Here is a 24,323-nt window from a genome sequence, read left to right as displayed (position 1 = left end):
TTTGCTGAAAGAAATCTAAATTGGAGAGAATAAGAGTTTCACACACAACTCAACTGCCATATTAAACCGACTGACTTATTTTTAATTGAAATAATATTTTTTGTATTTTATAAAAAACCGGGAGAACTTCCTGTCCTTTTTATTTCTTGGTCTCTAATATCTTGACCAATTCATACAAGCACCACTCGCTGGAAGCATAGTCCTGTGAGAAAACATCAATAGATACATGTGAACTTTCAATAGCCTTTGAGAGTGAAGGCCCTATGCTCTGCCCCTTTGGGAGATCCTCATCTATGACCACTTTGACTTGCTGTTCGTTGTTCAGAGCTACGCGGAGATGAATCACGAAGTTGGTGCGTGTGTCGTTGCCCCTAAAACTGATAAAGTAAAGAAGTGCCCCTTTCATGTTCCCCACATTTTCGATACACAGAAAAAAAATAACACAAGAAGAAATATAAAAATGATTCAACGAAAAATCTGATAATACAGGAAACAAGTGCTGCTAAATTGTCAGAAAGCAAGTTGCGTGAGAACTTGAACAAACTGCAGGTAAAGTATATTGGTTTAACACAAAAAAATGCAGAACACAAAAAATGCAGAACACAAAAAAATGCAAGAAATATAAAAATGCATATGCCTCAGATTCAACACATTGAATCTCAAACAAGAACAAACCCCTCTTAATGTATAAAAGAATGCACAGCTTCTAAGACTAGTAGAATGATTTCCCTAGTTTAGCATGCACGTATGAAATTTCCAGCACCTATTGCTTCCGTTTATGCCAAACATAGAAAGGAATCATAACAAATTGAGAATCAGAAGGAGAAACCCCCAAAATTTGAAAACCTAAAATTAGAACCCAAAACCTCACAGAACCAATTGAAAATTGATACATACCTTCTGTATCTCAATTAGCCATTGCAGTTCATCATCACTATAAAAATCATACACACCTTCGAACTACAAAGTGAGAGCGAGTTAGAGAATGAGCAAGTAAGAGAAGATATAGAATAGAGAATGCTTACCTGGTGACAGAGGATACGACGATGGTGTTGAGCAGTGATAGTGAAGAGATGAGCGGCGACGCAACGGCTTGGAGACGGTGCAGCAGCTCAGCGGCGAGCTCCAATCGACGGCAGCGCCGCGACAGAGTACGAAAGCGGCGATACATCCCTCCTTCCTCCCTTCGATCTCCTCGGTGGGGGCACAGCAGCCCGACGGTGGCAGAACGGCGACTGAAACAAGCCCTAGCAGTGGTGGTGGAGCTCCAGCGGCGACGGAGCACCTCCTTTTTCTCTCCTCCATCGCGTTTCCTCTCATCCTCGAGCTCTCTCTCTCACCGGCGCTCGACGACGACGGCGACGGAGGTGAATCCCTAGACGGCGTCATCCTCTCTTTCTTTCCTTCCCTTCTCCTCTCTGATTTCTTCTCTCTTTCGTGTTTGGGTATGCTGAGTGAGGATGAGAGTATGTGCTGTACTGCTGCGTGAGTAAGGGGGAGGGCCAACAAATTTTTTTACTAAGTGTTTATTGAGGATTCCCATATTATGAGACATTTTAAAAGTGCACCTGAAACAAAATAAATAAGCTACTCTTTAAAAGCGTTTCCTTTGATGAGAAAAGTGTATTCATAGATATTTAGATAAGGCTACACTTTATAAGTAATTTCTAAAATACCTAAGGCTACAATGCTTTTCGAATCATCTCATTTGGAGCTCTGTAGCTCAAGTTATTCTTGTTGGAAGTATACCCCTTCAGGCTGTGGGGAGTGACGTTTCCAGCAATGTTGGAGCACCAACTTTGGCTCCAACATTACTTCCTTTGCCTTCTTTCATGGCCTTCTTGTTGCCTCTTTGCCTTTCATTTTCTTAGCTTTCTTTTCACCTATCATCAACCAAACAAATACATCAAAGCTTTGCTATAGTCACAAGAATTTGCCTCATTCTTAGCACACACGTAATTATGGCATAAATCTCATGAAAATGCACAAAATTAACAACGTTTGATTGAATCAAGACAAGCATGAATTTCTCATCCAAATACTTATTGCCTAAGAAATGCATGAAACTACTCTAAAACAAACTAAAAATGGCTTGTGAAACTAGCCAAGATGCCCTGGCATCAACCAGCGGCTGGACCAAGTCCTTTCAGACATCAGTGTGGAATGAGCTCAGTGGAAGAGGGATTCTCAAGGCAAGCCTATCCAACTAAGAAGGCTTGAACTCAAGCCCGTGGCTAGAGGATGGTTGGAATTTATCCAACACTCTATCATCCCTACTAGCAATCAGTCAGAAGTGACCATTAACAGAGCCATCATGATTGGAAGTAAGGTGGAGGTACATGAGGTGATACCTCAAGAGTTGTACAAGAAAGCTGAAAAGCCTTCCCCTTATCAAGGTTGGCATTCCCCCACCTTATCTGTCATCTATGCAATTCAGCTGGAATTGTCATAGAAGCTGGCATTCATATTGAGAAGTACAAGCCCATCACTAAGAAGAGGATGGAGCAAACTAGAGAGCCAGCACATGGACCACAGCAAGAGCATGTCGAGTTACCTCAACAGGAAATCCCTAAAATGCCTTAAGGGATGCATTTTCCTCCCTAAGGCTATTGGGATCAATTGCACACTTCTCTAGGAGAATTGAGCTCCAGCATGGATCAACTAAGGATGGGACATCAAGAGCATTCTACCATCCTCCATGAAATAAGAGAAGACCAAAGAGCCATAAGAGAAGAACAAAGAGTTATAAGGGAAGAACAACAGAGGCAGGGGCATGATAAACCACTATTTTATGGTTTATCTTGTGCTAAATTGAGTGGTTCTTATAAAGTCTTTCCACACTTATTCATACAATTTGCATGATTTTACAATTCCTTCCTAATTCTGTTCTATGATTGAAAACTTGCTTCTTACGCTTTTAAATTGTGTATTTTTATTGTCCTTTTATGCCATTCGATGCCGTGATCTGTGTGTTAAGTGTTTTCAGGCTTTATAGGGAAGGAATGGCTTAGAGGATGGAAAGGAAGCTTGCAAAAATGGAAGGAACACAAGAAACTAAGGAGCTGACCAGCGAGAAACGACGCGCGCGCGTACCTGACTTGTGCCCGTGACTTGGCGCATTCCACAGCGACGCGTGCGCGTACCTAATACGTACGCGTGACACACAAAGAAGACCATCGACACGTGTGAATGAATGACGCGTACGCGTGACGTGCGCCACGTGCAAAAAATGCAAAAGATGTTGGGGTGATTTTGGGCTGAGTTTGGACCCAGTTTTTGGCCCAGAACAGACTAGAGTCAGGGGACAAGCAGAGACTCAACAACACATTCACTTTTACACAATTTTTAGTTTTTAGTTTTGAATCTGAGAGAGAAAATACTACTTCCTCTAGGATTCTTCACATTCATAGTTTTAGAGTTTTATGCTTTCGATTTGGATATTGAGAAGAGTTACTACCTCCATTGAAGTCTCTATCATTATAGTTTGTTTCCTTATTTCCTTACTCTTTTAATCACCCATTTACCCTGTTTAGAGTTACATATGGATATTTTTTATTTTGGAATTTATTAATGCAAAGAATTATTTTTACCTTCAATTAATTTTCTGTTATTATTTTAATTAAATTTCTATGTCTTCTCTTCATTCCCCTTTATCGTTTATGAAAATGGCATTCATGTCAATGGAGTAGATGATAAACTACTATTTTATAGTTTATCTTGTATTTAATTGAGTGGTTTCATCAAGTCTTCACCCACTTATTCATACTAATTGCATGATTTTATAATCCCTTCCTAGTTTTGTTATATGGTTGAAAACTTGCTTCCTAGAGATCTTTAATTTGTGCATTTTAATTCTCCTTTATACCATTCGATGCCGTGATCCGTGTGTTAAGTGTTTCAGGCTTTATAGGGCAGGAATGGCTTAGAAAATGGAGAGGAAGCTTGCAAAAATGGAAGGAATACAAGAAACTAAGGAGATGACCAGCAAGCATCGACGCGCACGCATGGCTCACGCGTACGCGCACGTGTAGAATTGGAGTCTGCACGAATGATGCGCACGTGTAGACGACGCGTACGTGTGACAAGGAAAATCGTTGAATGATGCGCACCCGTGACTGACACGTACGCGTGACCTGCGCGATCTGCAGAATTAACAGAAAATGCTGAGGGCAATTTCGGTCCGCATTTTCACCCAGTTTTCGGCCCAGAAACACAGAATAAAGCCAGGGAACATGCAGAGACTCAAACACACAATTGAGACAATCTCATTAGGATAGTTTTTAGGTTTTCTTTACATTCATAGTTTATTAATTAATTGCTTTTGCTTTTGGATATTGAAGAGTCATTACCTTCGTTGAAGATACTATTCTAGTTTGTTTCTTTACTTGCTCTTTTATTTATTCCATATTCTTAATTCTTGTTTTGAATGGTAATTGGATTATTTTCATGCATTGTTGATGCAAAGGATTTGATGAGCGGATAATTTATACGCTTTTTGACATTGTTTTTAGTATGTTTTTAGTAGGATCTAGTTACTTTTAGGGATGTTTTCATTAGTTTTTATGTTAAATTCACATTTCTGGACTTTACTATGAGTTTGTGTGTTTTTCTGTGATTTCAGGTATTTTCTGGCTGAAATTGAGGGACTTGAGCAGAAATCAGATTCAGAGGTTGAAGAAGGACTGCTGATGCTGTTGGATTCTGACCTCCCTGCACTCAAAGTGAATTGTCTAGACCTACAGAACTCGAAATGGCGCGCTTCCAATTGCGTTAGAAAGTAGACATCCAGGGCTTTCCAGCAATATATAATAGTCCATAGTTTGGCCAAGAATAGATGACGTAAACTGGCGTTCAACGCCAGCTTTCTACCCAAATCTGGCGTCTAGCGCCAGAAAAGGAGCCAAAACCAGAGTTGAACGCCCAAACTGGCACAAAAACTGGCGTTCAACTCCAAGAAGGACCTCTACACGTACAACACTCAAGCCCAGCCCAAGCACACACCAAGTGGGCCCCGGAAGTGGATTTATGCATCAATTACTTACTCATGTAAACCCTAGTGACTAGTTTATTATAAATAGGACCTTTTACTATTGTATTAGGCATCTTTGATCAGTTGTATGCTATCTTAGATCACATTTGAGGGCTGGCCACACGGCCATGCCTGGACCTTCACTTATGTATTTTCATACGGTAGAGTTTCTACACTCCATGGATTAAGGTGTGGAGCTCTGCTGTTCCTCAAAGATTAATGCAAAGTACTTCTGTTTTCTATTCAATTCATCTTATTTCGCTTCTAAGATATCCATTCGCACCCAAGAACGTGATGAAGGTGATGATTATGTGTGACCGGAATCTTCGTGGCGTAAGCTAGAATAATGGCGGCATTCAAGAGAATCCGGAAAGTCTAAACCTTGTCTGTGGTATTCCGAGTAGGATTCAATGATTGAATGACTGTGACGAGCTTCAAACTCGCGATTGTTGGGCGTTAGTGACATACGCAAAAGGAGGGTGAATCCTATTCCAGCATGATCAGGAACCGACAGATGATTAGCCGTGCTGTGACAGAGCATGTGAGCATATTTTTCACTGAGAGGAGGGGATATAGCCACTGACAACGGTGATGCCCTTGCATAAAGTCAGCCATGGGAAGGAGTAAGACTGATTGGATGAAGATAGCAGGAAAGCAGAGGTTCAGAGGAACGAAAAGCATCTCCATTCGCTTATCTGAAATTCCTACCAATGATTTACATAAGTACCTCTATCTTTATTCTATTATTTATTATTCGAAAACACCATTATCAATTTATATTTGCCTAACTGAGATTTGCAAGGTGACCATAGCTTGCTTCATACCAACAATCTCCGTGGGATTCGACCCTTACTCACGTAAGGTATTACTTGGACGACCCAGTGCACTTGCTGGTTAGTTGTATCGAAGTTGTGAACCATGGTATTGGCACCATGTTCTTGGCGCCATTGCCAGGGGAAGAAAGAGCCATGAATTTTACATAATTAAAGTGTAATCACGATTACGCGTACCAAGTTGCTCACGTTGCCAGGGATTGTTCGAGCGTGGACATCACAATTTCGTGCAACAAGTTTTTGGCGCCGTTGCCGGGGATTGTTTGAGTTTGGACAACTAACGGTTCATCTTGTTGCTCAGATTAGGTAATTTTCTTTTTGTTTTCTCTTCAAAATTTTTCAAAAAAATATTTCAAAAAATTTTTCTTTTGTTTTCGAAAAAAAAAATAATAAAAATGTTTTCAAAAATTTTATTCAAAATTTTTAAGAATGAATTCTAGTGTTTCATGAAGTATGTTAAAGCCTGGGTGGCTGTAAAGCTATGTCTAATTCCTTTGGGAATGAGTATGTCAGGTGTGTCATGTCTGAATTACATGCTGAAGTTGGCTGGCCATTGGCCATGTCTAGTGTTTTGGACCGGAGCTTTCATTGAAAGCTTGGCTGGCTAGTGAGCCATGTCTAATTCCTGGACTGAAGCTTTAGACTAAGAATGCAAGATTCCTGGAATTCATATTAAGAATTTTGGAATCCTTATTTTTCTTTTTCATATAATTTTCGAAAAAATCCAAAAAAAAAATTAGAAAATCATAAAAATCAAAAATATTTTTCTGTTTCTTGTTTGAGTCATGAGTCATGTTATAAGTTTGGTGTCAATTGCATGTGCATCTTGCATATTTTTCAAAAATTTCATGCATTCATAGTGTTCTTCATGATCTTCAAGTTGTTCTTGGTAAGTCTTCTTGTTTGATCTTGATGATTTTTTGTTTTGTGTCTTTTCATGTTTATCATATGCATTCTTGAATTCTTAGTGTCTAAGCATTAAAGAATTCTAAGTTTGGTGTCTTGCATGTTTTCTTTACATTAAAAATTTTTCAAAATTGTGTCTATGATGTTCATCTTGACATTCATAGTGTTCTTGGTGTTCATCTTGACATTCATAGCATTCTTGCATGCATCACATGTTTTGATCTAAAAATTTCATGCATTGCATCATTTTAGTGTTTTTCTCTTGTATCATAAAAATTCAAAAATAAAAAAAAATATCTTTCCCTTTTTCTCTCATCAAATTCGAAAATTTGGGTTGACTTTTTCAAAAATTTTTAAAATCAAGTTGTTTCTTATGAGTCAAATCAAATTTTCAATTTGAAAATCTTATCTTTTTCAAAATCTTTTTCAAAAATCAAATCTTTTTCAAAATTCTTAGTTATTTTCGAAAATTCCAAAAATATTTTTCAAAAATCTTTTTCTTATTTTTATATCAAATTTTCGAAAATAACAATAACAATTAATGTTTTGATTCAAAAATTTGAAGTTTGTTACTTGCTTGTTAAGAAAGATTCAAACTTTAAGTTCTAGAAGCATATCTTGTGATTTCTTATGAATCAAGTCATTAATTGAGATTTTAAAAATCAAATCTTTTTCAAAAAACTAATTTCTATCATATCATTTCTAAAATATCTTCTCATCTTATCTTTTTCAAAAATATCTTTTCTAACCTCCTAACTTCTTATCTTTTCAAAATTTGTTTCAAACTAACTAACTAACTTTTTGTTTGTTTCTTAACTTTTTCAAAACTACCTAACTAACTTTCTCTCTCTAATTTTCGAAAATATCTTCCCTCTTTTTCAAAAAATTTCTTTTTAATTAACTAATTATTCTTATTTTTATTTTTGATTTTAAAAATTTTCGAAAAAATACTAACATTTTTCAAAAACCATTTTCGAAAATCACTAACTCTTTTTCAAAAATATTTTCGAAAATTCTCCCTCTCCCATCCTATTCTATTTATTTATTCATCTACTAACATCTCATCTCACATCTCTGCCATCCTCACAGTTGTGTTTCTTTCTTTACATCACACTCTTTGTCTCCCTCTTTTCTTTCACTCACAAAGGGATCCCTATACTGTGGTATAAAGGATCCATATTATTATTATTATTTTTTTCTGTGCCCTCTTCTTTGTCATATGAGCAGGAGCAAGGACAAGAACATTCTTGTGGAAGCAGATCCAGAACCTGAAAGGACTCTGAAAAGGAAACTAAGAGAAGCTAAAATACAACAATCCAGAGATAACCTTTCAGAAATTTTCGAACAGGAAGAGGAGATGGCAGCCAAAAATAATAATAATGTAAGGAAGATGCTTGGTGACTTTACTGCACCTAATTCCAATCTACATGGAAGAAGCATCTCCATTCCTGCCATTGGAGCAAACAACTTTGAGCTGAAACCTCAATTAGTTTCTCTGATGCAGCAGAACTGCAAGTTTCATGGACTTCCATCTGAAGATCCTTTTCAGTTCTTAACTGAATTCTTGCAGATATGTGATACTGTTAAGACTAATGGAGTAGATCCTGAAGTCTACAGGATCATGCTTTTCCCTTTTGCTGTAAGAGACAGAGCTAGATTATGGTTGGATTCTCAACCCAAAGACAGCCTGAACTCTTGGGATAAGCTGGTCACGGCTTTCTTAGCCAAGTACTTTCCTCTTCAAAAGCTGAGCAAGCTTAGAGCTGATGTTCAAACTTTCAGACAGAAAGAAGGTGAATCCCTCTATGAAGCTTGGGAAAGATACAAACAGTTGACCAAAAAGTGTCCTTCTGACATGCTTTCAGAATGGACCATCCTGGATATATTCTATGATGGTTTATCTGAGCTATCAAAGATGTCACTGGACACTTCTGCAGGTGGATCCATTCACTTAAAGAAAACGCCTGCAGAAGCTCAAGAACTCATTGACATGGTTGCTAATAACCAGTTCATGTACACTTCTGAAAGGAATCCTGTGAGTAATGGGACGCCTATGAAGAAGGGAGTTCTTGAAGTTGATACTCTGAATGCCATATTGGCTCAGAATAAAATATTGACTCAGCAAGTCAATATGATCTCTCAGAGTCTGCATGGAATGCAAGCTGCATCCAACAGTACTCAAGAGGCTTCTTATGCAGAAGAAGCTTATGATCCTGAGAACCCTGCAATAGCAGAGGTAAATTACTTAGGTGAACCTTATGGAAACACCTATAACTCATCATGGAGAAATCACCCCAATTTCTCATGGAAGGATCAAAAGCCTCAACAAGGCTTTAATAATGGTGGAAGAAACAGATTTAACAATAATAAACCTTTTCCATCATCCACTCAGCAACAGATAGAGAACTCTGAACAAAATGCTTCTAATTTAACAAACTTAGTCTCTGATCTGTCCAAGGCCACTGTGAGTTTCATGAATGAAACAAGGTCTTCCATTAGAAATTTGGAAGCACAAGTGGGCCAGCTGAGTAAAAGGATCACTGAAATCCCTCCCAGTACTCTCCCAAGCAATACAGAAGAGAATCCAAAAGGAGAGTGCAAGGCCATTGACATAAGCAAAATGGCCGAACCCAATGAGGGAGAGGAGGACGTGAATCCCAAGAAGGAAGACCTCCTGGGACGTCCAGTGACCAATAAGGAGCTTCCCTCTGAGGAACCAAAGGAATCTGAGACTCATCTAGAGACCATAGAGATTCCATTAAACCTCCTTATACCCTTCATGAGCTCTAATGAGTATTCCTCTTCTGAAGAGAATGAGGATGTTACTGAAGAGCAAACTGCCAAGTTTTTGGGTGCAATCATGAAGCTGAATGCCAAATTATTTGGCATTGATACTTGGGAAGTTGAACCTCCCTTGTTCATCAATGAAATAAGTGATCTGGATCAACTTACATTGCCTCAGAAGAGATAGGATCCTGGAAAGTTCATAATACCCTGTACCATAGGCACCATGATCTTTAAGGCTCTGTGTGACCTTGGTTCAGGAATAAACCTCATGCCCCTCTCTGTAATAGAGAAACTGGGAATCTATGGGGTGCAAGCTGCCAAAATCTCATTAGAGATGGCAGACAGTTCAAGAAAACAGGCTTATGGACAAGTAGAGGACATGTTAGTAAAGGTTGAAGGCCTTTACATCCCTGCTGATTTCATAGTCCTGGATACCGGAAAGGAAGAGGATGAATCCATCATCCTAGGAAGACCTTTCCTGGCCACAGCAAGAGCTGTGATTGATGTTGACAGAGGTGAAAAAGTCCTTCAATGGAATGAGGACTCCCTTGTGTTTAAAACTCAAGGATCTCCCTCTGCAACCATGGAGAGGAAGCAGAAAAAGCTTCTCTCAAAGCAGAGTCAACCCAAGCCCCCACAGTCAAACTCTAAGTTTGGTGTTGGGAGGCCACAACCAAACTCTAAGTTTGGTGTTGAACTCCCATATCCAAACTCTAAGTTTGGTGTTGGAGAGTTTCAACAAAGCTCTGCACATCTGTGAGGCTCCATGAGAGCCCACTGTCAAGCTATTGACATTAAAGAAGCGCTTGTTGGGAGGCAACCCAATTTTTATTTATCTAACTATATTTTTCTTAGTTATATGTCTTTGTAGGTTCATGATCATGTGAAGTCACAAAAGAAATATAAAAATTGAAAACGGAATCAAAAATAGCAAAAGAAAAATCACACCCTGGAGGAGCATCTGTCTGGCGTTCAGCGCCAGAACAGAGCATGGTGCTGGCGCTGAACGCCCAAAATGGGCAGCTTCTGGGCGCTGAACGCCAGAACAGGCATGGTTCTGGCGTTCAACGCCAGAAATGGCACACAAATGGGCGTTGAATGCCCAAAATGGCCACCAACCTAGCGCTGAACGCCCAGAGTTGTGTGCAAAAGCATTTTTACATGCCTAATGGGTGCAGGGATGTAAATCCTTGAACACCTCAGGATCTGTGGACCCCACAGGATCCACTCAGGATCTGTGGACCCCACAGGATCCCCACCTACCTCCATTCACTTCTTCTCACCACTTTCTTTCACACAACCCCATAAACACCCTTCCCTATATAAAGCCCTCCATTCTTCATCAAATTCACACAACACACCCCTCTACACTCCTCTTGGCCGAAACCACATCTCCTTCTCCCTCTCCATATTTCTTCTTCTTCTTCTTCTATTCTTTTGTTTATTGCTCGAGGGTGAGCAATATTCTAAGTTTGGTGTGGTAAAAGCATAAGCTTTTTGTTTTTCCATTACCATTGATGGCACCTAAGACCGGAGAATCCTCTAGAAAGGGGAAAGGGAAGACAAAAGCTTCCACATCCGAGTCATGGGAGATGGAAAGGTTCATCTCCAAAGCCCATCAAGACCACTTCTATGATGTTGTGGCCAAGAAGAAGGTGATCCCCGAGGTCCCTTTCAAACTCAAAAGAAATGAGTATCCGAAGATCCGACATGAAATTCAAAGAAGAGGTTGGGAAGTTCTAACAAATCCCATCCAACAAGTCGGCATCCTAATGGTTCAAGAGTTCTATGCCAATGCATGGATCACCAAGAACCATGATCAAAGTAAGAACCCGGATCCAAAGAACTATGTTACAATGGTTCGGAGGAAATACTTGGATTTTAGTCCGGAAAATGTGAGGTTGGCGTTCAACTTGCCAAAAATGGAAGAGAATGCACGCCCCTACACAAGGAGAGTCAACTTTGATCAAAGGTTGGACCAAGTCCTTATGGACATATGTGTAGAAGGAGCTCAATGGAAGATTGACTCCAAAGGCAAGCTGGTTCAACTAAGAAGATTGGACCTCAAGCCTGAAGCTAGAGGATGGTTGGAGTTCATTCAATGCTCAATCATTCCCACTAGCAATCGGTCTGAAGTTACTATAGACCAGGCCATCATGATCCATAGCATCATGATTGGAGAAGAGGTGGAAGTTCATGAGATTATACCTCAAGAACTCTACAAGGTGGCTGACAAGTCCTCCACCATGGCAAGGTTAGCCTTTCCTCACCTCATTTGCCACCTCTGCAATTCGGCTAGGATTGACATAGAGGGAGATATCCTCATTAAAGAGGACAAGCCCATCACTAAGAAGAAGATGGAGCAAGCAAGAGAGCCCATTCATGGAGCTCAAGAGGCGTGTGAAGATCATCACCATGAGATCCTGGAGATGCCTCAAATGCACTTTCCTCCACAAAACTATTGGGAGCAAATCAACACCTCCCTAGGAGAATTGAGTTCCAATATGGGACAACTAAGGGTGAAACATCAAGAGCACTCCATCATGCTTCATGAAATAAGAGAAGATCAAAAAGCAATGAGGGAGGAGCAACAAAGACAAGGAAGAGACATAGAAGAGCTCAAGGACATCATTGGTTCCTCAAGAAGGAAACGCCACCATCACTAAGGTGGATTCATTCCTTGTTCTTATTTCTTCTGTTTTTCGTTTTCTATGTTATGTGCTTATCTATGTTTGTGTCTTCATTACATGATCATTAGTAGTAGTAACTATGTCTTAAAGTTATGAATGTCCTATGAATCTATCACCTCTCTTAAATAAAAACTGCTTTAATTCAAAAGAACAAGAAGTACATGAGTTTCGGATTTATCCTTGAACTTAGTTTAATTATATTGATGTGGTGACAATGCTTCTTGTTTTCTGAATGTATGCTTGAACAGTGCATATGTCTTTTGAAGTTGTTGTTTAAGAATGTTAAATATGTTAGCTCTTGAAAGAATGATGACTAGGAGACATGTTATTTGATAATCTGAAAAATCATAAAAATGATTCTTGAAGAAAGAAAAAGCAGCAAAGAACAAAGCTTGCAGAAAAAAAAAAGAAAAAAAAACTAGGCGAAAAAAAAATTAGAAAGAAAAAGAAAAAGCAAGCAGAAAAAGCCAAAAGCTCTTAAAACCAAGAGGCAAGAGCAAAAAAGCCAATAACCCTTAAAACCAAAAGGCAAGGGAAATAAAAAGGATCCCAAGGCTTTGAGCATCAGTGGATAGGAGGGCCTAAAGGAATAAAATCCTGGTCTAAGCGGCTAAACCAAGCTGTCCCTAACCATGTGCTTGTGGCGTGTAGGTGTCAAGTGAAAACTTGAGACTGAACGGTTAAAGTCAAGGTCCAAAGCAAAAAAAGAGTGTGCTTAAGAACCCTGGACACCTCTAATTGGGGACTTTAGTCACAATCTGAAAAGGTTCACCCAATTATGTGTCTGTGGCATTTATGTATCCGGTGGTAATACTGGAAAACAAAGTGCTTAGGGCCACGGCCAAGACTCATAAAGAAGCTGTGTTCAAGAATCATCATACTGAACTAGGAGAGTCAATAACACTATTCGAAATCTGAAGTTCCTATAGATGCCAATCATTCTAAACTTCAATGGATAAAGTGAGATGCCAAAACTATTCAAGAGGCAAAAAGCTATAAGTCCTGCTCATATGATTGAAGCTATGTTTCATTGATAGTTTGGAATTTATAGTATATTCTCTTCTTTTTATCCTATTTGATTTTCAGTTGCTTGGGGACAAGCAACAATTTAAGTTTGGTGTTGTGATGAGCGGATAATTTATACGCTTTTTGACATTGTTTTTAGTATGTTTTTAGTAGGATCTAGTTACTTTTAGGGATGTTTTCATTAGTTTTTATGTTAAATTCACATTTCTGGACTTTACTATGAGTTTGTGTGTTTTTCTGTGATTTCAGGTATTTTCTGGCTGAAATTGAGGGACTTGAGCAAAAATCAGATTCAGAGGTTGAAGAAGGACTGCTGATGCTGTTGGATTCTGACCTCCCTGCACTCAAAGTGAATTTTCGGGAGCTACAGAACTCGAAATGGCACGCTTCCAATTGCGTTGGAAAGTAGACATCCAGGGCTTTCCAGCAATATATAATAGTCCATATTTGGCCAAGAATAGATGACGTAAACTGGCGTTCAACGCCAGCTTTCTACCCAAATCTGGCGTCCAGCGCCAGAAAAGGAGCCAAAACCAGAGTTGAACGCCCAAACTGGCACAAAAACTGGCGTTCAACTCCAAGAAGGACCTCTACACGTGCAACACTCAAGCCCAGCCCAAGCACACACCAAGTGGGCCCCGGAAGTGGATTTATGCATCAATTACTTACTCATGTAAACCCTAGTGACTAGTTTATTATAAATAGGACCTTTTACTATTGTATTAGGCATCTTTGATCAGTTGTATGCTATCTTAGATCACATTTGAGGGCTGGCCACACGGCCATGCCTGGACCTTCACTTATGTATTTTCATACGGTAGAGTTTCTACACTCCATGGATTAAGGTGTGGAGCTCTGCTGTTCCTCAAAGATTAATGCAAAGTACTTCTGTTTTCTATTCAATTCATCTTATTTCGCTTCTAAGATATCCATTCGCACCCAAGAACGTGATGAAGGTGATGATCATGTGTGACGCTCATCACCATTCTCCCCTATGAACACGTGCCTGACAAACACTTCCGTTCTACATGAAATAAGCTAGAATGAATATCTCTTAGATCTCTTAACCGGAATCTTCGTGGCGTAAGCTAGAATGATGGCGGCATTCAAGAGAATCCGGAAAGTCTAAACCTTGTCTGTGGTATTCCGAGTAGGATTCAATGATTGAATGACTATGACGAGCTTCAAACTCGCGATTGTTGGGCGTTAGTGACAGACGCAAAAGGAGGGTGAATCCTATTCCAGCATGATCGAGAACCGACAGATGATTAGCCGTGCTGTGATAGAGCATGTGAGAATATTTTTCACTGAGAGGAGGGGATGTAGCCACTGACAAAGGTGATGCCCTTGCATAAAGCCAGCCATGGGAAGGAGTAAGACTGATTGGATGAAGATAGCAGGAAAGCAGAGGTTCAGAGGAACGAAAAGCATCTCCATTCGCTTATCTGAAATTCCTACCAATGATTTACATAAGTACCTCTATCTTTATTCTATTATTTATTATTCGAAAACACCATTATCAATTTATATTTGCCTAACTGAGATTTGCAAGGTGACCATAGCTTGCTTCATACCAACAATCTCCGTGGGATTCGACCCTTACTCACTTAAGGTATTACTTGGACGACCCAGTGCACTTGCTAGTTAGTTGTATCGAAGTTGTGAAACATGGTATTGGCACCATGTTCTTGGCGCCATTGCCAGGGGAAGAAAGAGCCATGAATTTTACATAATTAAAGTGTAATCACGATTACGCGTACCAAGTTGCTCACGTTGCCAGGGATTGTTCGAGCCTGGACATCACAATTTCGTGCACCAGGATTACTTTTATTTTTAATTAATTTTGAATTTCTATTTTATCATGTCTTCTTCTTATATTTTTATGAGCGCTATATTCATGTCAATGGAGTAGATTCCATACTTGACATGGGGGTTGATTAAAAGGAGATACTTGAGTTGGAAGGCTTAAGTGCCGATTAAACTGGAAGTTGTTGGCTAGTTTTGTATTTACTAACGCTAGACCTTCCCAAGGGAGAGGACTAGGATTTACGAATAAGAGTTAGCTCAATCACTTGACTTTCTTTTATTTAGTAAGGGTTAACTAAGTGAAAACAACAACCTTTTTGATACTACACTTAAGAGATCCCAACAAGGATAGAACTTCCAATTAATCATTCCCCCAGTCAAGGCTTTTTATCTAGAATATTAATAATCATTCTTAGTTTTTATTGCTTTAATTTATAATTATTTAATTGCTCATTATTCAACTCTCAAACTTTCTTGGAAACTCCTAATTAATAAATTAGCATCCTTCCTTGCAACTCGTTGGGAGACGACCTGGGACTCATACTCCTAGTATTTTTATTCTAAATTTTTGTGATACCTTACTAAATTGGTGAGGTAGATTTTAGCTGGTTAAGGGCTATACTCGCAATACTGTTCTTACATTACAATCTCTTAATTGACCTAACTTCCATCACACACTAGTTTCTGGCGCCGTTGCCGTGAAGTTGCAATTGTGTGCTAAATTATTAATTAGTGTACATATTTTTATTTTTTATTTGCATATTTTATTTTTATTTTATTACCATGAGCTATATGTTTCTTTCATTGAATGATGCGTTCACTACCTGATCCGAGCTTAGCCGCATTTGATCCTGAAATTGAAAGAACTATTTCACGTATTAGGCGAGCTCGATGTCGGTTAGCCTCTGAGGGTGGTGAAGTGATTGTTATCGATTCACTAGTCTCATATGAGGGCGAATCTGAACCGCCATCTGAGAGCGAAAGAAGCTCCTTCACTACTGATTCAGTTAATTCACGTGTAGATAGAATGGCAGCACCTAGGAGGATTACTCTCCAGGAAGCTGGAGCCCCAGATTTTACAATGCAGCCGTATCAAGTGCACCATCCAACTCTGGCTGCAGATTTTGAACTGAAGACTGCACTAATCAACTTGATGCCCAAGTTTCATGGGTTGCCTGCTCAGGAGCCCATCAAGCACCTCAGGAATTTTCAAACAGCCTGTTCTACTGTTAGACGTCAGAGTGCGAATGAAACTTCTATTTTGTTAACTGCCTTCCTGTTTTCTCTTGAGGGAAAGGCGAGGGAGTGGTACTACTCCCAACCTGAAGTGACTGTTACTAACTGGGATACGCTCAGGAGATAATTTCTGAAAAAATACTTTCCAACTGAAGATATGGATAGATTGAGAAAATAGATCTTACGCATTGTTCAAGGTGAATTAGAAACTCTCTATGAGTACTGGGAGCATTTTAAGAACCTTATGGATGCATGCCCCCATCACATGATTGATAGGCTAGTATTGATCAGCTATTTCACTCAAGGTATGAAGCATCGGGATAAAACTACACTAGATGGTGCTAGTAATGGTTCTCTGAAGAAGTACAAGACCGCAGATGAAGCATGGCAACTAATCAGCGACTTAGCTGAGTCCACCAGGAATCACAGGCACAGGAATAGCCACTCAAAAGCCATTGCAGAAGTTTCCTCTAGCACTGAGACTTCTGCTCTTACACAGAGTATATGTAAAATGACTAACCTACTAAAGCAATTACAGTTGAATCAACAACAAGCTCAGCCTTTCCCACCACAGCAAAGCCAACAGTTAGTTCCTCAAAGAGTATGCGGCATATGTGCAGATTATAGTCATTATACTGATGAATGCCCGTAGCTCCAACAAGAAGAAAATACTGTGGCAATTACTCATAACTTCTATGACCGTCCAGATCAAGGATACAATCAACAAGGCGGCAACTGCAACCAAGGATAGCAGGATAACTCCAACCAAGGTTGGAGGGATAATTCCAACCATGGCTAGAGGGACAACTATAACAGAGGAGGCAGAGACAACCAAAGAAACCAGAGGTGGAATAACAACAACAGACAACAGAATCAGAACCAACCTTACAGAGCTCCTCACCTAAGGCAATCACAAAGACCCCAGCACAACCAACAACAGGTCCCTTAGATCACTTATCCCACTTCCTCATCAAATGACGAGATGCTTCATTCTCTTGCACAAGGACAACAAGACATGCAGACTACACTGAACTCTACTCTAAATGGTCTGAATGCCACTTTACAAGCTCTTGCCGCCCGGATAGATTCATTACCTACTTCCACTATCCAACCTTTAAGCTCCAGTGGAATTCCTTCTCAATGCTATTACTTTGAGGTCTGGAACCACACTGTAGGAGAGGAATAAAGAGGAGCCAAGCACACAAATACACGCCCCAGCTGAAGATATGATAGAAGTGGAAGATGCTGAAGAGGAAGAGGAAGTACAAGACAAGGTTGAAGAAGAAGTAGCTCAGCAAGGGAATGAACTACCAAAGGATGCAAAAGCTGCAAGTGGCTCCATTCCTATCCCATTTCCACACCTTGCAAGGAAGTCCAGAAAGCAGATTGAACTTGATCCCAAAATGGTAGAAATTTTCAAAAAGGTTGAGGTAACTGTTCCCCTTTTTGATGTTATTCAGCAAGTACCTAAATATGCAAAATTTATGAAAGATTTATGCATTCATAAAGAGAAAATTAATGAATTAGAAACTATCCCTTTAGGTAGTTCTATATCTGCTTTAATGGGAGGTATACCTGAAAAATGTAGTGATCCAGGTCCATGCATGGTTAATTGTACCATTGGAGGTGTAATATTTTTTGATTGCATGTGTGACTTAGGAGTGTGTGTTAGTAGAATGCCATTGTCTATATATGATACTCTAAGACTCCCTCCCTTAAAAAGGTTGGCAGCTTGTTTTGTGTTAGCAGATAAAAGCATTATTACAGTAGTTGGAATTGCTGAAGATGTATTAGTGAGCATTAAGGGGCTCACATTTCCCATTGACTTCTATATCCAGGAAATTCCACCTAATGACTCAGGAAGACCATCATCAATCTTGCTTGGAAGACCATTCCTGTAAACCTCGAAGTTCAAGCTGGATGCATTCTCAGGAACTTACTCCTTTGAGATAGATGGCAGAACAGTAAGTTTCAGTTTAAATGAAGCTATGAAACACCCTCCGAAAGATCATTCTATCTTCTAGTATGACATCATTGATTAAACTATGGCTGAAGTTCACCAAGAAGAAGTAGAAGAGAAGCACATGGAGCAAGGTCCAAGTGTGGGGACACCATTTGAACATAATGAAGACACTTTACCATTACCACTTGCCCTGGATGATCCAGAGCCCAGCCAAGAGCAGAAATTGGAATTGAAACCCCTTCCTCCACACCTCAAGTATGCTTACCTTGAGGATAATCAGAAGTTTCTAGTTATCATTGCAAAGGAACTCACTTCTCAATAAGAGGAACAACTGCTTAGTATGCTGAGAAAACATAAGAAAGCAATTGGATGGAGCTTGGCGGATATAGTAGGCATTAGTCCTCAAGTTTGTGAGCACAAAATATATTTAGAAGAGGAATCAAAACCTGTCCGTCAACCCCAAAGAAGATTAAATCCCACCATCTTAGAAGTTATCAAGAAAGAAGTGACCAGGCTACTTGAAGCAAATATCATTTACCCCATCTCAGACAGTGAATGGGTTAGTCCAGTATAAGTGGTGCCCAAGAAGTCTGGAGTCATGATGAACCGAATATTCTTATGCCAGTTAGAATTTAGCAATGAATCCAATCGTGAGTATAGTCTAACCAACATGCAAATATCGCATCAAATAATTCTAAAATCTATGACCGAGAGTATTGATCCCGGGTCGTTCTCCCTAGGAATTGCTTTAGAATGCACATCTTTGATTAGGAGATCTTTTGTGGTTTTGAGAGTTGGCGCAAGAATTTAAGCTAGTAAAAGCAAACAACAATTACTTGAGATAAAGGCCTTGGCTAAGGGTAAGTATTGGAAGTTCCATCATTATAGTCTCCTTCAATTATGATAAGAATTGATTATTGCTTCACTTAGTTAACCCCCTAACAATAGAGGAAAGTCAAGCGAGAGTAACTAACTTGAGTCACAAGTCCTAGTCTCACCCTAGGAAAGTCTAGCTTTAGTGCACTCCAAGTCAATTAGCAATTCTCAATTCATAATCTACAATTGATATCCACTATTCAAGTGTCTCCAATGACTCAACCCCTAAGCCAAGTAAGAGAAATCTACTCCATAGCTAGAGTTGTCATTATCACAAACAATTGGTAGGCAATTATAGAAGACATGATGTAATTGGGAGAAGAAGATTGAATTAAAGCTATCTAATCCAAACAATCATCAATAATAGAGCATTTGAATGAAATTCCACAATTCATCAATCCAAATTCAAAGTAACAAAGTCAAACACATCTACATCTAAGAGATTGAATCAAAAGAACATCAATTAAGAGTAGAAAAAGAGTAGATCTACACTTGTATCAAAACAAAAAGTCAATTAGCAATAGATCTCACCAAGAGTTTAAAGGAAACTTGCAATAGAGGAAGTGAGAACCTAGAGACAAGTTGGAGTTTCTCTCTTTAAAAACAAAATGTAACTAACTCTCTAAAAATATCTAGAATTATGACTAATTCTCCTAACACTCTTAATCCTTGGTCTTCTTAAGCTTTCCCTCCAAAATTCTACTCCAAAATAGGGCCTGGGACTCCTTGAAATCACTGGTCACGTATTTTGATTAAAAAATCACGTGCGTCCATCGACGCGTCCCTGGGGTCTTTTTGCGATCTGCGCGCAGGCGTATGGTGCACGCGAGCGTCATAGGGAATATGGCCCAGCCATATAAGCGCGCCGACTCCTCACTCATGTGCAAACTTCAAATATTTAATTTATTCCATGCTCCTTCCATTCATGCATGCTTCCTTCACTCCTCTTAGCCATTTTTGCCCTGTAACTTTTGAAATCACTTAACAAACAGATCAAGGCATCGAATGGTAATAGAGGAGGATTACAATATATCAATTTTGATGCAAAAGAAGCATATTTTCACCTTTGAGGCAAAATGGGGAAAGAAACACAAAATCATGCAATTTTATATGAATAAGTGTGGAAGATCATTGACAAAGCCCCTTAAATCTATGCATGATAAACCCTAAAAATAGGGTTTATCAACCTCTCCACACTTAAAGTATAGCATGTCCTCATGCTAAAGAAAAGCAAAAGATCGAAGGATCACAAGAGAGTGGGACTCATGGAATGCAATCTACCTACATGAATGCAACTAGGGTGTATGCTACTACCTACTTGGTCAAGAGCAATTCGATCTTCCTAGAATTCATATATATATACAAATAGGGCAAGATGATGAGCAATGTATGAACTCTACCAATTCTAGTATCAAAGTCAAATATGCATAGCTTGCATGAAGAACGCTCGCGAGAGCCGGGAACAAGAAATTGAGCTTGAAACCCCTCACCGGAAGTATTTGCACTTTATTCGCTCGATGTATAGGGTTGATCACTCAATCCTTCCATACTTTATGCTCCTCCAAAAATTGTTCTTCCTCTAACAATCAACAATTGTTCTATGCATGCTTACATATATATATATATATATATATATATATTTCTTCCTTTTCTTTTCTTGTCTTTTCTCTTTCTCTTTATCCTATACACATATGTGTGTGTATGTATATATATATTTTTTTTCTTCAACTTTATGCAAGAGTGTCAATGCATAAGGTCTATATATTTAATCAACACATGAGTATGTATCCACTTCCCAATATTTTCAACAAAAATAACATGCTCTTATCTCAACCAATGCTTCCCCTCCCCCCCCCCCCGGTTTTCCCATACTTGAACGGCACATACGCACTAGCCTAAGCTATTCAAGGATTCAAATAGGGACATTCATGGCTTTTCACCTTTGGCTTGTGATATGCTAAAATTAAGAATAAGCGGATTAAACGTAGGCTCAAAATTGGTTACAATGGTTGTTATAAGGTAAGTTCATTTGGGTAAGAAGCTAAGTGAATTGAGGGCCTCAATCAAGCACATGCATTCATACATATAACATTGGACATATAGAGTCAAACAAATTAAAGATCACAATCATAGAGAGAGAACAATGCACACAAGAAGGAAAATAAATGGTTATAAGATGTAACCATGCAATTAGGCTCAAAACACACTTGCTTGTGTTCTTCACTCAAAATCCATGTTCCAAATTACATTCTTCGAACAAGTTTAGCATAAAAAAATTTTTTTTTTCAAAATTGGTAGGGTCGCCCTAAAATTCTAGTTTTCTAGGAGAGAAGTCATTACTCTAACCAAGTGGATTTATTAAGAGATACTAACATGCAAATGGGGTAAAAGGGGTGAAAAAATTAATTATGCAATCTTTCCTAATTAACAAAAGAGATTCAAAGAATTTATTCGGGTGTTACCTATGAAGACTGGTCGGCCGACCGACCTCCCGACACTTAGAAGTTGGCACGGTTCTCCGTGCCCTGAGTGAGACGCGGTGGTTGAGCGGCTTCTGAGTGTCCATCCTCTTCTTCATTATCGCTTTCCTCATTATCGGTGCTGGTGGACGTGGAAATTTCCGGTTCTTCCATAGGTGGTGCTAGGCAACTTAGAAGCTTTTTGACAAAAGCATATCGGCATTGGTTACGCTGCTCATAATGGTCAAGCTTCTTGTGGAGTTCCTCTATGCGTTGCATGGATGACTTTGGTGGTGCGGATGAGGTGGAGTGGATGTTCATGGGGACGGTTAAGTTTGGCTCTTTGGTGTCCGCCGGAGGGTAGAGATATCTTCCGTTCGAAACAACATCGCCATCCACCGAGATCATGGCCCTTCTATCCTTAGTATCCCGGGGAACACCGGCTGTGACGACTAAGTCGGTCACTAGGACGGGAAACGGTAGGTTCCCCTTAGCGTGGATGCGGCCCATAGATTGGTGGATGAGACGGGGAATATGCACCGGTCTCTCTGTGAGGAGACACTAAACCAACAAGGTTAACTCGGCAGTGATAGATGAGCCAGGGGTGCTAGGGAGCACATCGTGGGCTAGAATTTGGGCCCATGCCTGAGCCTCTCTAATGAGAAAATGTACGGTGATGCCCTTGGGCCGGGGTCTCATCCTTTCGCGAATCCAGAATGATTCAGGTATAGCAATGACCATGAGGATGGCATCCCAATCAAACGCATATTGGCACCGTGCCGACAAAATCTCTTGGTAAGCATCAATCCCTTCCACTAACGGTCCGGTCTTAAGCACATTTTGAATGGCCTCCTTCGTGACGGAAACTTTCCTTCGGCGCACAAATACCGATGTAAGGGAAGAGGAGTGGTAGTTAGTGTAAAATTCAACCATCCAAGACAAGTTTGCTTCCCGAGGTTTCCTCAATAGGAACTCCCATTGCCGCCGTTCGATGCGGGGCATGATGAGTGGTATGACATGAGCCGGAGGGGCTAGAAGAGGCTCTGTATGATAGTTCCTTGGTTTAATCAAGGGGTAGACAAGTTCGCAATAGCGGTTGGGGAACTTGTTCGGATCCCTCGACAGATTGTCCTTTTCCGAAACATCAATGTTAGCAACGCTCCTTGTCTTAGTGAGGAGGGGCTTAGCGCTAGGTGCTTGTTGTGCTTTAATAACGGACCATGAGGGTGCCTTCTTGGGTGCCTTTCCGTTGTCTCTTTTGATCACCATCCTATGAAAAGAGGGAAAGATGGTGAAATTAAGCCCAAAGAAGCACTTAAGAAATAATAAGCATGCTAATAACAAAGTCGAAGGGGATAAGTGACTTAGATACATGACAGCTACAACATGTAACTAAGACAATAATGAAGGTCATGGTTAAGCACAAGCATGTGATGTATGGGTGGTATATGCATGAAAACAAGAAGCATGAGAAGCACACACTCTTAACAACAATAACAAGAAGTGAGAAATAGGGAATGAGCATATAGAAATGAAGCAAGAAATGTAGTAAGCTTAATGCACATACGAACAGGCAAGTGAATGAGAAAGAACACAAAAATAGAAGAGCTAAATCAAATGGAACACCAAAAAGTCATGTGGGCCTTCCATCAAACACTTGGTGTGCATCCCTTGTTATGACAAAAATGGGAGAAGGGTGACAATGTAACATCCCATAAAGCATCATCAACCATCATAGCATACCACATATTGTAAAAGAAAGCAAGTAAATCAAACTAACTCATCAATGCAAGGGTAATCTCCACTTGTAACACCCGTAAGAAAATAGAAAAGAAAATAGAAATCAAGGAAAATCAACAAACAAAACAAGAAAATTCAACAAACAAAGAAAACATGAATGAAACTAACTAAGAGGAAGAGTAGGGGAATATAGCTAAGGAAAGGTGAAAGGAAGAGAAAAGAAAACTAAACAAGAATAATAATGAGAAGTACCTTGAGAGGAAGGAAAGAATTGGGGTATGGAAGTGAGAGAAAAGGTAGTGAAGAGAGTTGAGAGAGAAGAGGAGAAAGAGAGGTGTGGGGCCGCCGGAGGTGATGGTTGCCACCGGTGGTGGTGGAGAAGAGATGGTAGAAATGGTAGAAGGGGGGTAGAAGTGAAGAAGAAGGGTGATGGTAAGAAGAGAGAAATGAGATTGAAGGGGAAGGGCGCACTCTAAAGCAATTGATTCGCGGAGCCGACGCGCGCGCACCAAGCACGCGTGCGCGTGCATGGGCGGAAATCAGTAAGAGCGCGGACACGCATGGTGCGTGCAAGCATGAATGGGTGAAATACGGGTGTGCGCGCGAGCGCCAGGTACACAGGCGCGTGCATATGAGTTATGCCCTCAGCACAGGTTGGGCACAACTTTGGCTTAACTCTCGGGAAAGTACCAGGAGATGAATTTTAATAATCGACGCGGACGCCCACGGTGCATTGACGCGTCGATTGGCATGATGGTCGAAGTGCGCGTGCGCGCCCGGTGCGCGTACGCGTGAGTTGAGTTAGGCCAGTGGCATAAGATTGGCCTAACTTGGGCACAAGTCTCAGGAAAAATGGCCCAGAATGGCAAAACGCAATGATGGCGGGGACGCGGCTAGTGCGCGTGCGCGCGCTTTTGCAAAAACGGCCATGGATGCGTACACGCATAGTGTGCGCACGCGTGACTGTGTTTG

At 40.1% G+C, this 24,323-nt stretch overlaps 1 long non-coding RNA gene and 1 other non-coding gene across 2 annotated transcripts; both read right to left on the bottom strand.

Annotated features, from left to right (window-relative positions):
- Positions 1-722: 722 nt before the first annotated feature.
- Positions 723-1,140, bottom strand: LOC140180815 (uncharacterized). The gene is made up of 3 exons (XR_011874801.1): positions 1,026-1,140; positions 898-960; positions 723-769 (listed from the first exon to the last, which is right to left on the bottom strand). It is a non-coding gene; the product is annotated as an uncharacterized lncRNA (long non-coding RNA).
- Positions 1,141-8,521: 7,381 nt separating this feature from the next.
- On the bottom strand, positions 8,522-8,629 carry LOC112768769 (small nucleolar RNA R71). Its single transcript, XR_003186160.1, has one exon. It is a non-coding gene; the product is annotated as a small nucleolar RNA R71 (small nucleolar RNA).
- Between the last annotated feature and the right edge of the window lie 15,694 nt (positions 8,630-24,323).

Source organism: Arachis hypogaea, chromosome 17 (assembly GCF_003086295.3).
Source record: "Arachis hypogaea cultivar Tifrunner chromosome 17, arahy.Tifrunner.gnm2.J5K5, whole genome shotgun sequence".
NCBI classification, from domain to species: domain Eukaryota; kingdom Viridiplantae; phylum Streptophyta; class Magnoliopsida; order Fabales; family Fabaceae; genus Arachis; species Arachis hypogaea.
This window is presented reverse-complemented; position numbering and strand designations above follow the sequence as displayed.